This window comes from Micropterus salmoides, unplaced genomic scaffold, assembly GCF_014851395.1.
Source record: "Micropterus salmoides isolate LMB-PRFRI ecotype aquatic unplaced genomic scaffold, ASM1485139v1 Ms_hic_scaffold_13, whole genome shotgun sequence".
Taxonomy (NCBI): domain Eukaryota; kingdom Metazoa; phylum Chordata; class Actinopteri; order Centrarchiformes; family Centrarchidae; genus Micropterus; species Micropterus salmoides.
Genome location: NW_024040374.1, coordinates 14048299 through 14064796, shown reverse-complemented (window position 1 = coordinate 14064796; position 16498 = coordinate 14048299). Strand labels below are relative to the sequence as shown.

General features: G+C 41.5%; 1 long non-coding RNA gene across 2 annotated transcripts in view; it reads left to right on the top strand.

The window, feature by feature from the left end:
* Nucleotides 1-1314: 1314 nt before the first annotated feature.
* LOC119900579 overlaps nt 1315-16498 on the top strand; it is a 114127-nt gene continuing 98943 nt past the window's right edge. For both annotated transcript variants that reach the window (XR_005444079.1, XR_005444078.1), the window contains exon 1: nt 1315-1551. This is a non-coding gene — a long non-coding RNA (uncharacterized LOC119900579). The remainder of the gene's footprint in view (nt 1552-16498) is intronic.

Sequence of the window (16498 nt, the reverse complement as noted above, 5' to 3'; positions counted from 1 at the left end):
TATCTGTGATATTTCACGTCAACATATGAAATCATTTGTTTTAAATACCACTACAGTTATATCTGACCTCTTTTTTTACATTGCATTTATAGTAATAATTTCTCTGAATTTTGTTAAATGCAAGTATTTGCAAAGCATACTGTACACTCTGCCGCCTAATGTTTCATACTGTTGACGGTACATTAAAAAAAGGAATGTCCTTCACCCCTGATCTAAGCCTCTCACCATGAATGTCATACAGTGGATGTTGGAGGTTTTAAGTCACCACCAATAAAACACGAGAAGGTGATGAAACAACAAACAAAACTGCTCTTTGACCTGTGCTTTCAACATGCTGCAGGACGAAAGGTGTGATGGGCCTCATACATGTGGGAAAATCACTACATATTCGTATATATACTTTGTTTACCGTGGAGTTTTAAAAGAGCAGGAGGACCAGAAAGGGTGCTTCTAGTTCCCCTTTCTGGCCAACCCTGGATGTCCTAATATAAAGATATCAAAAGTTTAATTTTTCATCTCTATTTAACATTTTTAAAAGCAAGCTCTCCAGTGATTATATTTTCTTGACTTGGCAATGTGTACTTACTGTTCTACTCCAGTTGGTCAAGTTCCCAAACCAACACCTGCCACTTACGTTGATGAACCAACTACCTTGAAACAGCATCTAGCCTGAGGCTGAGGGTAACAAACATCTCCTTAGCCACCACAGGAACCGAAGGAGCAGACAGTAGCTAAGTGCAGGAAATCAACAATAAAATGCCAATTATCTCCAGGTTTTTCAGTTTCACTGTGCTTTCGTTCTGCTGTTTCTGTAGTTGCAATGACTTCCTGGAGCTTAATAGCAACAACTCAGCTTAGCACTGACTAATAGTTTATGATGCAGAACATCCTAAACATTATTGATAAAAACGGACAGAGAGATTTAAGCATGTAGTAATGACTGGGTAATTATGTGTAAAATGTGCTGTTTTGTATATTTTCAGGTCACTAACATAACACTCAAGTTCACTTTAGCGCAACAGTATGGCTGTGACTGAGCAGTGAGTAAAGATAGTTTTCACTCCTGTATTTGGTCTTGAAATACAAAAAAAGCAAAAGTGATCAAAACAAGTGATCATGTAAATGGTATGAAATAATAATAATCATAAATGTATTAAATTCATAGAAATTAAGCATAGCTAGTTCAGGCTGAGCAATGAAGTTGTATTGTGCAGGCTGATTGGCTGTTTAAGCTGTTTTCAGTATGCTTCACAATGATTGGCTTATTCACAGATGTCCAATCATATTTATGCAGGTGCACACTGCGGAAATTATGACCTGTCACTTATCACCGTTACTCTTCTGATTATTCTCATGTCAAGGTGACCTGACACAGTGCTTGCTTCTCATTTTGGGAGACTTAATGAAGGAGTAAATAATCGTCTGGCTGTCAAACAGCCAACACTTCAGATGCCAGGACAGAGACCAAGTTTTCCTGTGTTTGCTGTCGGACCACAACCACTATGGCAGGGCCCTTTACACCGGATTTTGACTCGTCATCGTTATCCCGGGGTCAGAGCTAAGTATCTACTGCTGTGTTGATAGTGCTTTCAGTCATTGCTAGTGATATGGCGTAGCCTATTTTGGCTTGTACGGGCCTTGTTGGCTTTGCAGTGACAGTAAGCTAGTTATGGCTTCATTTCTTGGCTTAGCTTCGCTGCTGTGGCGTTGCTGTTACTTTTCAGTTTGTGATGAGTATCAGTTATTGGCATTTATTACTTCTGCCTGGTTTCAGGTGATGTTGACCTGCTAGCTGCTCAGTTGGCTATTATGCTTCTGAATCTCTGTTTAATAATTTGCATTGGTAGTAATAAAAAACGTTTTATTGAACGCAGCAGCTAATTTCTGGTGGTGTTGTCTGACATGTGCTTGTCTTGTTGATAACACCCACAATTATAATTTAATCACTAACTTACTGTATACAGTAAGTATGTATGTATGTGTATATATATATATATATATATATATATATATATATATATATATATATATATATATATATATTTTTTTTTTTCCCCCTTGCCTGTCTGAAGTTGTTTTGGGGGTTTTCTGTTAGCTCAGCTATGCTATTGAGCTTATTACTACACAACTCAGACTTGGCCTATGGCTGTTCATCGTAATAGAATCGATAGCTGATGTTGCAGATTTGGTTAGCTTTAAGAAAAGAGAGGAGGCCTTAAATAAAAGCAACATGGGCCCTATTTCTTTAAGTAGTCTTGGTACAGTTTAGTTGTAGAATACTTCCCTTGAATCAAGAAACTATTAGTATCTTAGTAATCAATATCATTGAGTTACATCTCAGATGAGAAAGGTTTTGCTAGCATTCGTGGAACTGCAGCATGCTTGTTGTAAAGATTCAGCTGATTGGCTAGTAACTTCCAGTCTTAATCATGCAGGTGTACAGCGCAGAGATTATAACCTGACATTTATCACTGTTACTCTGATAGTTATACTCATGCCAGAGCCGTTTGCTCCTGTAGCTTCATCCACCAACCATGTGGTATTTTGTATTGTTGATTTAATAAAGATTAAATTATTAAGGGAATTGGCTCTCTCAGCAGAATGCTTCTTGCTGCTTGGATTCTTCTTTCCCTCAAACAGCAGAGCCTTTCCCACCAAATCTAACATTATAAGCATTTGCTATAAATGGACAATTCCCTGACGTAATTGCCTTAGACTGATTTAAATTTGAAATGCAGCATGTTTCCTTGGGCAATATTATGATTATTGTTATTATTAAACTTGGGCTTTAGCTAGTAGCGGGTTACTGTTATTGCTATAACACATGAAAATATCTGAAATCCCCTGTGACCTCAGTGTCACATGACCCACATGACATGTGTAAGACAGCAGCAGCCTCGGCCCTGACAGCCAGTGTGGCCAGCTTTGTTGTGGTCACCGCTGACAAATCAAAGCTCTCTGTTAAGTCTGTGGTTTTGCAAGGTCAAGGTCTCGATTGAGGTTTTTCTCTCATAGGATTAAGACAGCAGAACACGCTCCTTATTTTTCAAAACGGATGGCGTGCTAATCTGAGAGCTCCCTCTGTGATCTTGTGACCACAGTTTTGGGGCTGAGGTAGCGGGTCACTGAATCGCTCCCGGTTAAAATAGGTTTAACCCCTTGACCCCTGTGCAAACCACTACTTACCCAGATGAAAAGTGTTGCTCAGGTGTGTACTCAGTAGACCACCTTGCTCTTCAGAAGTAGCGGAACACTGTATCAACGCTATAATTTAGACATATTCACTGAATACGTTATGATACAATGAAGCAAGATAACTTCTTGGAAGTAAAACTCTTGTCTAAACACAACTTTGATTCAGAGTGTTTGCTATTAATTTTAATATCTTATATGTTTCTATGAAACTCTTAGAAACACCCCCCAAAGACTCTAACCTTGAAAATACTGTACTACAGTAGCCACAAGTGTAGCGGTTCCTTGGAGGTGTCCCACCTAAGAATATGCATAACCTAGCAAAAGGTCGCCCCTGGCCTCTACTAGTTAGCAAGCATTCAGTCTGTTTGCCTGTGCACCTCTCAGTGATGGCTCTTCTCCATTTAGAGGTGCCAGTGAGCAAGCTTGACAATGATCAGTGCCTGCATCAACTGTGAGTGGAATGCAGCCATTATGAATGGGGATAAAATGTCTGTTTTGAGGAAAGGCTGTAGTTGCGTATAAATGGTCAAAAATTATCTTATTTACCTTGTGTGTGTGTGTGAAAGGCTATCAGAGCAGTGGGTTTTCTGTAAGCTAATGTAGTTACTGTTTAGTTAGCCCATGTAGCTTTAAAGGTAAAGAGACTCTTGCTCCTAGCAGTGTGAAAATGCCGTGCTGTATTCATACAAGAGTTCTCATCTTTCTCCCACATACAGACTGTTGGATGTGGATTGGGGTGCTGAATATACACAGTGTCAATGGAGGTCTGGGTAGATGCATCATCCATTGTCATTTTGCCATTATTTATGAGTGACAGCAGAGATATGATCAGAGATGTGGCAGAGTAAATCGGATTCCCAAAGGTCACAGGCAAGGTCTAGGGGAGGGGTTCATTATAGCAGATTTTATCGATGTCCTTCAATCGTGTGTGTGTGTGTGTGTGTGTGTGTGTGTGTGTGTGTGTGTGTGTAAGTGAGAGGGACAGTGAGTGCGCGCAGGGGCATTGGTCTAAAGACAGAGAAATACCACAATATGTGCATAGTAAACTGTCTGAACTACTTGTGTTTACAGCAACTGTTGTGATGTTTCCTTGGTGGCTCAAAATATGCGTGCTTGTCTGTGTGCCTTTGCGTGTTTGGTTGTAGGTGTGTTCATCTGCTTTTTTGCCCTGCGTAGAGGGGAGACCGCCACAGCTGAGTGGTTAACAACTGGTTCTAGTGTGTGTATGTGTGTCTCTGCTGTATTCTCCTTAGATGGAAAGAGGAAAGGATTTGGACCACTGGTGGAAGGCAGCCTAATTCCTTCTCCCTCTCCTGGCCTTGCCCTTATTTCACAAGTGTGACTGCAATTTGCGTGCTGTCTTCGTGTTCAAATGTACGACCTCTGCTGGCTTTGCTGAACAAAAGAGGGGATTGAAGGTAGAAGGATCCATTGGGCCCCATCAAGCCTAGTTCCTCTGAGCGCCACTTAATTGATGCCAGATCTTCTCAGGGGCCAATACTAAATGTATAAGGAGGAGGAGGAGGTGGATCACCGCAGTGTAACTTACTATATATGTTCATGATGCTGAATTAAGTGTTGGCATGAAAATCCCAAAACCCATCCTCTCCGCTAAGCACTGAGGCTACACAGTCTGGGCCTGCTGCATGGAGACAATCACACTGTGTGTGTGTGTGTGTGTGTGTGTGTGTGTGTGTGTGCGCATGTGCACGAGTCTGCACAAGGGCTTTCTCACAAGTGTCAGTGCCTCACTGTGGCGTGAGTAAGTAGGGGGTTGACCCCATCTATCCCTGGAGAGCATATGGATGCAATCACGCAGAGTGAGAGAGAAAAATTATAAGAGCCCGATTAGGAGGAAAAAGAGAGGGAAACAGAAACATAGAGAGAGAATAAGAGAAGAGCGATAAATTGGCATCTGGCTTGTGTACTTGGAAGACAGAAAATCTCCCTAATTCCTTGTTCTTCCTTCCCTTTATGGATTTGCCAGTGGAGGGTTTTGGTTAAGTCAGGCTGTGATGGTTTCCTCACCCGCTCTTGTTAAGAAGGCGAGGGATGATTGTGGTCACTTTGATTCCACTTTTTGGACATGGCCAGTAGCTAATTAGCACAGAAATAGCACAATCCCATCCTTGTTCTGAATTATAGGATACAATAACTTGGTAGTGTGTGCCATATATATTGTGTTTATGAGGCTCTGAGAGCAGTAGGGAAGAATGAGAGAGGCATGCTTGACTGACATTACACATTTGGAGTGTAATGGAATTGATTGCCCTGAATGATCAGCCATAGTTTCACTCCTACTTTTAATACATATATTCATGGCAGCCATCACTCCTAATCGGGACTCTTTCTGGCATGTTGTCACACATGCAGTGCCCCACATCCCTCTAGTGATTCTGTTCATTTAGTCTGATAAACATCTCGGCGTTCTCAGAGTCCATTACTTGCAATTTACTTCTCCCCCCGGCATGTGGACACTGGCAATTCTTATTGAAGTTACCTCACACGCTTGCGCGTTTCAGGCTGCAGGCTTTGCAGTTTACCAGAAAGAGAAGTTGTTAAACTGACTGGCTAAGTAATCACCAGAGAGATACCTTAATTAGTGTATCAGTGTAAACATAGCCAGTTACGCTTTGAGATTCTTTCCCTGCATTAGCCAATATCCACCCGCCCTAAACACTGCATATTATTGCCTTTTTCTTCATTTGTGGAAGTACTTGGATTTTATCATTATCAATCAACACCACATGCTAATTTGTCAGTAAACACACGCTCTAATTATATCCTGTCACACTCAATGAAACATTCTCCTTCTGTTTTTAACCCACATTTCAAGCCTCTCTGTGTCTGAACTAGTGCAGCTAAAACAATGAACTATGGTCCTTTTTTACTTTTTTTTTGACTGGTAGGGCCTCTTAAAAAAGTGACTTGTTTTGGGGCTATTTGCATGTCAGAGTCTGAGGAGAAAATCAATGATGCTAATTAGTGTTCCAAAGGCAGACTTTGCTGTGCGCTGATTACTCTGAACTAAGTGCCAAGGGATTAGGGTGGACTTGCCTCACAGACTCATGAGGCAAAGGAGCTATTAATTAGAGAGCTGTTGTGTGTGTGTGTGTGTGTGTGTGTGTGCCTGCTTGCACATGTGGGTCTGTGAGAATGTACCATTATTTTTGCGTCAGCTTTTCTTTGTTTGAAAGACTAGATCCAATAAACACTGACTGCACTGTGCGGCGCTCTACTCCTGTATGTTGATGCATTGCAAACATTTACCTGCCAGAAACAGCGGGGTCAAGCAGGAGGCTCTCCAAAGCACTGCTCAGGAGGAGAGGTGTGTTTACGTATGTGATTATCGCTTTGACCTCTCACCCTATGCAGGGCCATTTGTAATACAAACAAAAGGAGGCACCCTGTAGATTTTGTGGCGCTTCACAACGCACCTCTCACGGGTAGAGAGAGTGGCTCTCGGCTCCTCAAACTACCTTGCCACTTCGGAGGTCACATGTTTCCCATTGAGAACAGTTTACTTCCATCAAGACATATTTCCGTAAGCCTTTGATTCAAACCAGAGACAAAGGAGGGTCTCTTTCTCTCTCTCTGTTATGTTCCCTTTTCTGAAACCTCCATCCTGAAATGATCTGTACCAGCAGGAATTTCTGCGCCTTCCATTTTTCAGTCTGGTACCTCCCATATCTTTCCAAAAAGGTGTACTGAAGGTTATTTTACACTTCGTTATAACCAATGGCCCCGGAATGCATGAATGCATGACATGTAGGACGGTGCAGGACTGGGAATGAGAGGAGGCACGTTTGCTTTACAGAGCAGGTTGGGTTTACATATTTATCCCCACATGCTCAAAACCAGCCTGCCTTTAAATGAGGCTTGGATTTCACAGGCCGGACCATCTGTCTGTCCACTCGCATCAGACGAGCCCTAATCACCTCAAAGTTTGACAAATTTGATAACGTCGCTTTGCTTTGATGTGTTGTGACAGGCCTTGCGCTTCAAAAGTATCACTTTCGTCCTCACGGTCGTTTCATTTTGTCGTCCATTGTCTGATCACACCCATAGCTGCCAGGTCGCTTTAAAGAGATGCAGTCATTTACCTTACCTTGATGTTGAGCATTGCAGCAGTGTCAAAACCTGCATGTGAAACAGGGATGGTCTTTATTATAACATTTTCATGTGAACATATTGTGTCTGATTCTATCCAACTATTTTGCTGTGCTTATGAGAACAAATGAAAATGTTTTTGTTGTGAATGAAATTTCATTTAAAATAGGACATTTAGTTGAAGTTGAAATGCAAAAACCACCTTTCAACTTTAATTCTTAACATCAGACAATAGATATAGTGTAAAATACAAGTACTTCCCAGTCAGTAACTATAACCCTGAGGATAGTATTGTCCATGGAGATTTTTTTTTTTGCATGCACATACGTCTCCCTCTCTTTCCCATTGTTCCGACTTATTCTTTATGCATTTAAAACCCCCACATTTGGCTTCAGTGCAAAAACTAGATAATTTTACTGCGTCAATAGTTTTTCAAATCGCACAGTGCCTGGAAACACATTCCAAGTCTGGTGTAAAATGAAGATGGAATTGAGTTTGTGAAATGTATGAGCTTGCAGAATGCAAATGAATCAGTTGATAGAAAAATCTTTGCCTGAGCCAAAATTGTATTCGTTTTCTCCTTGGTTTTGACGGCTTATGGAGAGAACTGAATGGTAAATAAATTGTTTGTTGAAACAAATTATGATTTTTATCTGCATACCTACAACATGCTTTTTAGAAGGCATTCTAACATGCATGTGATTCAGTTTAATGGCATCTGTCTTAAAATAATTCCCAAGCTCTCCTTTAAATCCCTTGCAGCAAAACAAACAGAATATCTGATCATTCTCACAAAGTTCTCTATAAAAGCCAGTGTGGCAGCAGCAGCAGACTCACACAGGATGAAGTTGCTACTGTAGTGCATCCCTGTGGTAAAACTGCTTTGAGTAAGAGGGGATGAACTTCTCTTTGGCTGTGAGTCTGTGGTATTGGGATTTTCATAAACAGATTGAGATGCTTTTTGATGTCTCGACGCAGCTGCACCCTGTGGTGAGGTGGTGAAGCTACAGGGAGTCAGCTCCCACTGAGAGGGAACACATCAGTGCTACGCAAAGGAAGGAGGTGAGGGGAAAACAATAAACAAAGTGTAATTGTTTTTGAAATAAAAGACCTCAGATTGCAATGAATATAAAGCGACTCAATTTTGGTGGCTGGAAATGTATTTTGCTACTTACTACCAGTTAATTGAGCTTTATCCAGTGGTAATTTAAAATTACTAATATCTACGATAAGAGTCAGAAAACCCTTCCTCAACTTAAAGCCAGGGTAAGCACTTTTTTTCAGAAGCATCTTTCGTTATATTTTTGGAAAATGTCTTTACATTCCGACAGCAATCAATTAATCACGCTCTGACTATCTGTGGCTGTCGCAGGACTGCAATAAGCACGGTTGATCGTTTCATTCAGTCTGAATGAAGCAAGACTTCAAAGTATTGTAATTAAACAGTGAACTTCCCCTCACTGAGGAAAAACACACAAAGCAGAATTGCTGAGTGCTTAGTGTGCGATTAGGACTTACTAACTTGTGGCAATTTCTGACTGAAACGCCCGTCTCTTTCCACAAACATTTCTTCTTCTTTCTCTCCTCCCAGTCTGTGGGACTTCCTTAAGGCCTTTTATTGGCACCTGACAAGAAATGCACATGCGACGCATAAAGAAGAAGCAGAATTTTCATATATTATATCAGCCAATCTTCCACAAGATAATCCCTTCACTAATCTTTAAAACTTTTTATCAGCTTGGATCCATTTTTCTTTAACACAGTGTCAGGATGGACTAAATGAGCATTTGCTATTCTTCCTGTCAGGGAAAGGGAATTGGACGGCAATTTTTGCCCTAAAGTTTGGTGCATATAACTCGTAATTTAATTAGTCCTCCAATCCCTGTAGGCGTAGGCTTAGGCGTAGGCGTCCCCATCCCCACATTTAAACATTAGGCAATTCTACTTGTGTCAAATTCAGAGGCTCTCCCTCAGCGGATGGGATGACGCTTATTCAATAAAGCCTCTATTAAAGACACAGAACACACACACCACCCCTAATTGTTTTCACCCTGCTTTAATAAAATATGTTATTAAAGGGGAAACGTATCTGAGCTTCTCTGGAGAGACTTAGCTATGTTTGCATTTTGCCAAGATGGTGGCGATTACCTCTGAGGGCCCTTTTTTAACTGAAAGCCTAGAGATGATATTCCTATTACGGAAAACACACAGGAGGAAAGGGAGCTGGGACAAAAATAGGACCATTTACAAAGGGCCCACATTATTAAGGCCACCTTGCGACTAAATGTAATTTCAATAAAGGCCATGCGTGAGTGGTAGGGCTGGTACAGACAACACAACACTTCCAGGGTTTTCCAAGGGCCTGTAGAGAGGCACATTTTGTGTCGGCGATTTAGACACAGCATGCTGTCCTCTTGAGATTGAAAGCCTGCTGAGGTGTTACTATAGATCTCAGTGTGTATGGCTATTTGATAGAGCCATTTCCTGCTTTTCCGAAAGGTATTCTTTATTCTATGTGAACAAGGAATAACTCCAGGATCCCCTCTTTAAACTCCATTCAAAGGCTTTTGGATGACTGTCTGTATTGAAGGAGATCATGAATATACAGCAGCACAGTAACATCCTAGTGGACGTAAAGTCAACACAGACGTTAATCCCACTGCCAAACTGAACCAGGGTGGTGTGTGTGTGTGTGTGTGTGTGTGGTAGGGTTGGCTTTGATTGGCAAAGGTCGCGGGATGACTCGCATCAGGCCATGGAGCGTCTCCAGTCAGAGGATGAAGGGAGAGAAAACAAACAAAAAGAGAAAGATGAGGAGGGAACCTAGAGAACATTAGTGGACAGAGAGAGGAATAAATTTTTTTCTGGATGTTTATTTGAACATGGCACTGAAGAGAAAGAGGTCACGGTGGGATTAAGGGTGGGGGGTAATAAAGTCAAGATGTAGTCAAAGCCCCCCTGCTGACTCAAGTCACTTTACCTCAAGTAAGGCCCAGTGAACTGAAATAGGAGGACACTATTTGTCTATTCACACACACACTGGAAAAAGCCGGCCTGCCACAATATATTATCACATGGGGTTTGTGTAGTGTGTAGTTTTAATTGATGGGGTACATTATTGTATTAATAGCAAGTCGCAGAGAGGTCAGTTGTATACTAGGGATTGATTTTGGAATGCTACTCTAGCACAAAGATTGATAGCAAAAAAACATAAACCAATCATGGAATTCTATAGCCAAGCTAGCAGTGAGGCTGTTGGCAGCGGGTCGACCACTTTGGTCCAGACTGAAATATCTCAACAACCTTTGGTCCCCCCGATGAATCCTAATGACTTCTCTAAGCCCATGACGTTTCCTCTAGCACTGTCATCAGGACAACATTTTCAACTTATCCTGTGAAATATTTCAACATCGCAAAATGAGTTCTTACAATTCTTTTACTGTTATTCATGGTTCCCCTGACTTTTCCTATAGCTGCCATAAGATCCATATTTGTGGCATATTTGACATTCATGCCCCCCTCGGGATGAATTGTAGTAATTTTGGTGACTTTTCATCTAGTGCCTACATCTGGTCAAAATGTCTGAAAAATAACTGCAAAACGTATTACATTCCCATCAGCCTACCCTGTCCCTGTACTTCTCTTTATTGGTTAATTAGCAAATTTTAGCATGCTAACACGCCAACATAATATGATTAAAATGGTAAACATACCTGCTAAACATCAGCAAGTTTGCATTGTTAGCATGTCAGCCTCACAGGGGCGCTCATCTAAAATACGAGATCATTTATTTAGTTTTTGAGGTTTTTTCTTTTTATAGAAACAATCTCTCCTAGTACCTAGTAGTACTATGATTGATGATGTGACTAAAGCTGCGTTTCGACCAAAGGAACTATACCCCGGAACCTTTGGAGGAACTCACTGTTTTTCCACCGGAGGGACCAGGGTCTAAATGTACTTCTGGGGTTTTCAATTTACCCCCTAAAAAGTCCCTGCTCGGGTGGGGGTAGTACTTTCCGAAAGTACCGGTACTTTGGGGGGGTGGGGCTTGCCTTGCAGTGGGCGAGTAGAGGCTACTGGCTTTAACTGGAGAATGTAGGCTGTTTTTCTACGACCGCTTGTCTCTTTTCCACCTTTGTTTGCAAACCAATAAATCACAATCAACAATAGCCACACAAGTCTCGCCGATGTCGACCTGAGATCGTATGTTGGCATTAAATATATTGGAAATAGTAGCCAGCTTGCAGCGGTGTGTTTACGCTAAATACTGGGTCGTAAGTTGTTGTTTTAAGTTTTCATCAGTCAGGAGGTTTTTACACAGAGCCGAAGTTGGTCTCCTCCTCCAAAACAAGCGGAACAGCTGATTACAACAGGTAATAAAGCTCGTTAAACATCCCGTTCCTCCAACACTCAGGCGACACAGATGTGAGTCCTGCAGCTCTTGTCACTGTAAATGTTTTAATAACCTTCCAAACTGTCGCGATTTTATTTTTGTGTTTTATTATTTATATATAATTATTTTAAAAACTTGATGGTTTTATCCAATTTGTTATCCACACATCTCGCCGATGTCCGCCTGAGATTGTATGTCGGCATTAAATTCAAAACTGGGAAATAGCAGCCAGCTGCAGCGGTGTGTTTACAATGAACAGCTGACGGAGTTACACTAAATACTGGGTCGGAAGTTGTTGTTTTAAGTTTTCATCAGCCAGGAAGTCTCTACATGGAGCCGAAGTCGTTCTCCTCTCCGAAACAAGCAGAACAGCTGATTACAGCAGGTAATTAAAGCTCGTTAAACATCACGTTCTTCCAACGCACGTGTGTCTCTTCATTATACTCCCACACAAAAAAGCTGCTTTAATGGTCAAGCAAAGCCTATAGTTTTTCATTATATTCCAGTCAAATCTGATGTTCATTTATAAATGTTGCTCATGGATAGTGGTTACAAATAATGATGCCTGTGCATCGCTTTGTGTGGCTACAGCCTACGTCAGCTGGTTAATTTGCCTAATCTTCGCAGGTCTTTAGACCACGGTGGAAACGCACACAACAGTGGGCTGAAGGAGCCTTTTAGTTCCTTGAAAAGAAATCTGGGGACTTAAAAGTCCCGGGTACTTTTGGTGGAAAAGTGGCTATTGGTGCCATGTTATATAGTGCTGTGCTGAGCCTCATTCTAACCAGTTCCAATGAAGTGCATTCTTCTCCCATTTAATCATTCTTCTCACTCAGGACATCACACTACTTTAAATGCATTGTTAATATTGCTATCTGGTATTACATTTCACCCCTGTGCCTCAGATTGATAGGTGGAAACAACTGCATCCATAATCACCTATTAATCCAATGCTTGACTGAGTCTTTGTGCTTCATTTGTGTACTACCATGTTTCCTATTTCATTCAGCATACATTTAGCTCTGTCTGAGACAACCGTGCGTTCACCCCTTTGCTTGGTGCTCATCTCATCTTTTGATCCCGAGGTGAATGCATTATTTATTAGATGTTAAGGGCTCCATTGCGAACTTTAAGTGGCAGTGTGTTGTATTTGCTTAATGAAGGGGGTTAGAGGAGATCAAAGCTGAAAATATGACAGATGGAGGGGGGTAGACGCAGAGATTGGACTTGTTTGACTTAATTGCTGCGTTGCAAGAAGAAATCTCATCAAGTCAGATTTTGAAGAGTTCATGCTTGGTTTCAAGCTCTGGGAGAGGATTTTTAAAGGTCTTAAAAGAAAAGTGTCTTTCCAAATACATTTAGCTATGAGTAATGTTGTTTTATCCAGGATTCTTCATTCCAATGGGCCATTGCTTTAAAATTGTCTTATGTTTCTTTATTTAAAAAAAAACAAACTTTGATAAATGATGTATTATCATGAGATTATCGTATATGATAAAACATTTACCATGATAACATACAAAGAATGATATTTGGGGTAATTTACTGTAGGAATTGAGTCCCTTGTAATGATCAATCCTATCAAGCCAACCAAGATACTGCATATTTTGGACAATTTGTGCTGCGGGCCTGTAATAATCCTACCTAATACAACTGTAATTATTAGCCTATTGTATTTTAACATTTACAAATGTTTTGCATTTAAGGCAGCAACACTTTGCTTCAAGGATCAAATGACCCTCCAACAGTAGTAAAAATCATGACCTCATTATGGCAAACATTCCATAGCAGAAAAAAAAACTTTTCCATGGACTTTGTGCTGGAAGTGCTTGTCTGTATGGCGCCTCCGAAGCTAGCCCACTAGCTAGTCACTCCTCTTTCCTCTCTCCACAGATCATTAGCAGTCATGCTCTCGGCCTTTGAAGTCTGTGAGGTCTGCGGTGTCTGTCATAGCCATGCAAATCCAGGGACAACCCCAGCCACCTGTTCTCAGAAACATCTGTCCACGGGCCGAGGCTTTACTCCGGCACCGTTCAGCTGCCTCGCTTGACTCTGATCCTCAAAGGGCTGGAGGATGGCAAAAAGGCTATTTTTAGGGGCACGCTTGATATGCTAGTGCAGACCTTATGCTCTCTAATGAACATACGAGTTCAGGCTTAGAAGAGAAATTTGTTACTTGGTGGAATTTGTTCTCAGAGCAAGTCTGATTTGCAGTGAGTTTCAGTATAAGTTTATTGCAGCCTGCTTTTTTAGAGACTCAAAACTTTCATAAGTAAGAGAAGCATAACAACTTTTGTAAATGTTATATAAGGCATTACATATGTGAACTGCCACATAACATCATCACTTTAAAGGCCAGCACTGCATTCTTTGAAAGAAATTATAGAGAATGCCTTGTTTAGAGAGAGTAGCTGATGTATGTTTCAGTTCAGAGAATCCCATCAATACATATCTGCTGTATTGCTTTAAATGAAGACATTTGTCTGCCAGCTGCAAGACTTCACCAGCCTCTCTTTGCCCTCAGTACCACACGACTGCTGGTGTCTTCCAGATCAGAGCACTCCAGGTTTTTAAGGGAGGTTTAACTGCAGAATGATAGTCATTAGCCTAAACATTTTAACAATTTATTAGTGTTCATGATTCTTGAGAAACATTTTCTGTCTCTCTGGGCGTGGGAGTCAACATGAAAGTACAGGTAGTATACCAGTGGTCTGTGCCCTCTCATGGGGCTCTGCCAGGAAATATTTGATGTCATCCACTTGGTCTTCAGCAGACCATGGCAGGGCAGAATGACGTATGACCCGGGCAATGCCCATCCTTCCACAACTGCCCAGTTGATTTGCCAGTTTCCACCAAGGGACCGATTGTTTTGAATCTGTCTCTTTTCATGACAGCCATATTGTGGTAGGATAAAATTAACCCGGAGGCTATGCGCTGAGGGATGTGGCTGGAAAACTGACTTTTGATTGGCTGCCAACAAGATTGCATGAATACAGAATTGCAATAGGCCACATGGGAAGTTGTTGGAGGGGCATGTAGGGGTCCTGGTGATTGTCCATCATGTCTTTGGTCTCAGGCTGAACTAGACCAAACTTGCTATGAAACGAGTGAAAATAATGCAATGTTATGATTATTTATACCTGGCTCTCTAAGGGACCCTGAGGCTAAACTGAAAACCCACACCTTGCCAGATCCTGTGGCCACACTTGGAATAAAGTACGCAGTGTAGCAGAGTTTATTGTAACGCCAACACCAGGAATAAATTATTGAACAAAGGCATGTGGAGAGGAATACAAATGCCTCAATGATAATTCCCCCATCTTCCATGCACTGTATTTTGAACAGATTACTGGCACAATTAACAAAGCTAGCCCTCAGGGGGTCGCGTTAGTAATGACCCAGCAACATCAGGACACCAAGCATCTTTCAACAACCTATGTGGAGAAATCTGATCCTCAAGAATAAAGGCTACTCTGTCACTGTGCATTATACAACATGAAAAGCAAAGTAAAACAATACAAGGCGGATATAAAGCAACTCTAGACTCAAGCACAGAATTGGTGGATTGTTGGACGTGGTGAAACACTGCCGGCTCTCTGTTACAGTAGCTTGACACTGTATGAGACTGCATGCGAAGTCTTGGGAAAGTTAGCAGCTGTGTAGCCTCTCCCTCTGCAGGGGAATGAAGATCAGTGGAGTGTGTAAGAGTAGATGTGCATGAGGGGGAGACCTGCTGATCCAGGTGTTGAATGCTGCCTGGCATTCTGACAGCTGAAGGAAAAGAGAGAGAATACACTTTGATGCACACAGAGAGATTGTACGGATACATGCACATGCATAGCCTATACACATGCAAGATTCCAGCGCACACAAACAGGCAGTGTTGTGCCATATTGTTTCCACCGGATGCATGCTGCATTATCCTGCCAACCATTCATTTGGAAACGCATGAGACAGAAATTCCTGTTGTGTGTGTGTGGTGCCAGGGTTTATGGCTCGACACTGTACAACTGTGCTCCTGTGTCTGTGATTTGAGCCATGATGATGGGCTGAATCAAAGCTCAGGCAACACCCATTTGAAGTTAACCTTACATCTAAGGAGCAGCAGACTGTTCTGTTGTGAGCCAATTACGATGTGCCTCGGTCCACTGTACGTTCTCTCGAAGCTTAAATCTATGAGGAAAAACCCTTGGGCCCAGATCTAGCTAAGCCTCTGGCCCCATCTGTAAAAAATATGACTGTATAACTGCAACCAGCTTCATACCCCATAGTTGTAGCCAGTTTAGAAAGTCCACTATTTCATATTTTTATGAGATTATGGAACTGTAGGCTACAGTTCTTAGTTTGACTCCATTTTATGCACCATATACCAAACCTTACATTTTATTCCACAATTTTTATACCACTTTTAAAAAAATTTACATTTCAGGCTTCTGTTTCACCTAGTCGTCTTATGTCTCCTTTTTCCAGGGTTCATGGAACAGTTCAAAAAGGTACTATACAGTATTTCACAATACAACAATAAGCAAGAAAATAAACCTATTTTTGTATAGCAGTATCTTGTTTATTTCTTATCTTTTTACTTTGGTAATCATCTCGCACCATCTAGCACTTCCAGCAACACGTGACGTCTGCACGACGTCTGGCGCCTCTTCTGGCTGTCGGAAGAGATGCTAGCCTTAGCATCAGCTAACTAGCTATTAAAAAGCCAAATGGCTAACAGACGCCTCAGAAATCATACTGCGCAAACTTGGTTGGTTACAGTCACAGGCTAATATGATAGTTCAGTGTTAAATTCTC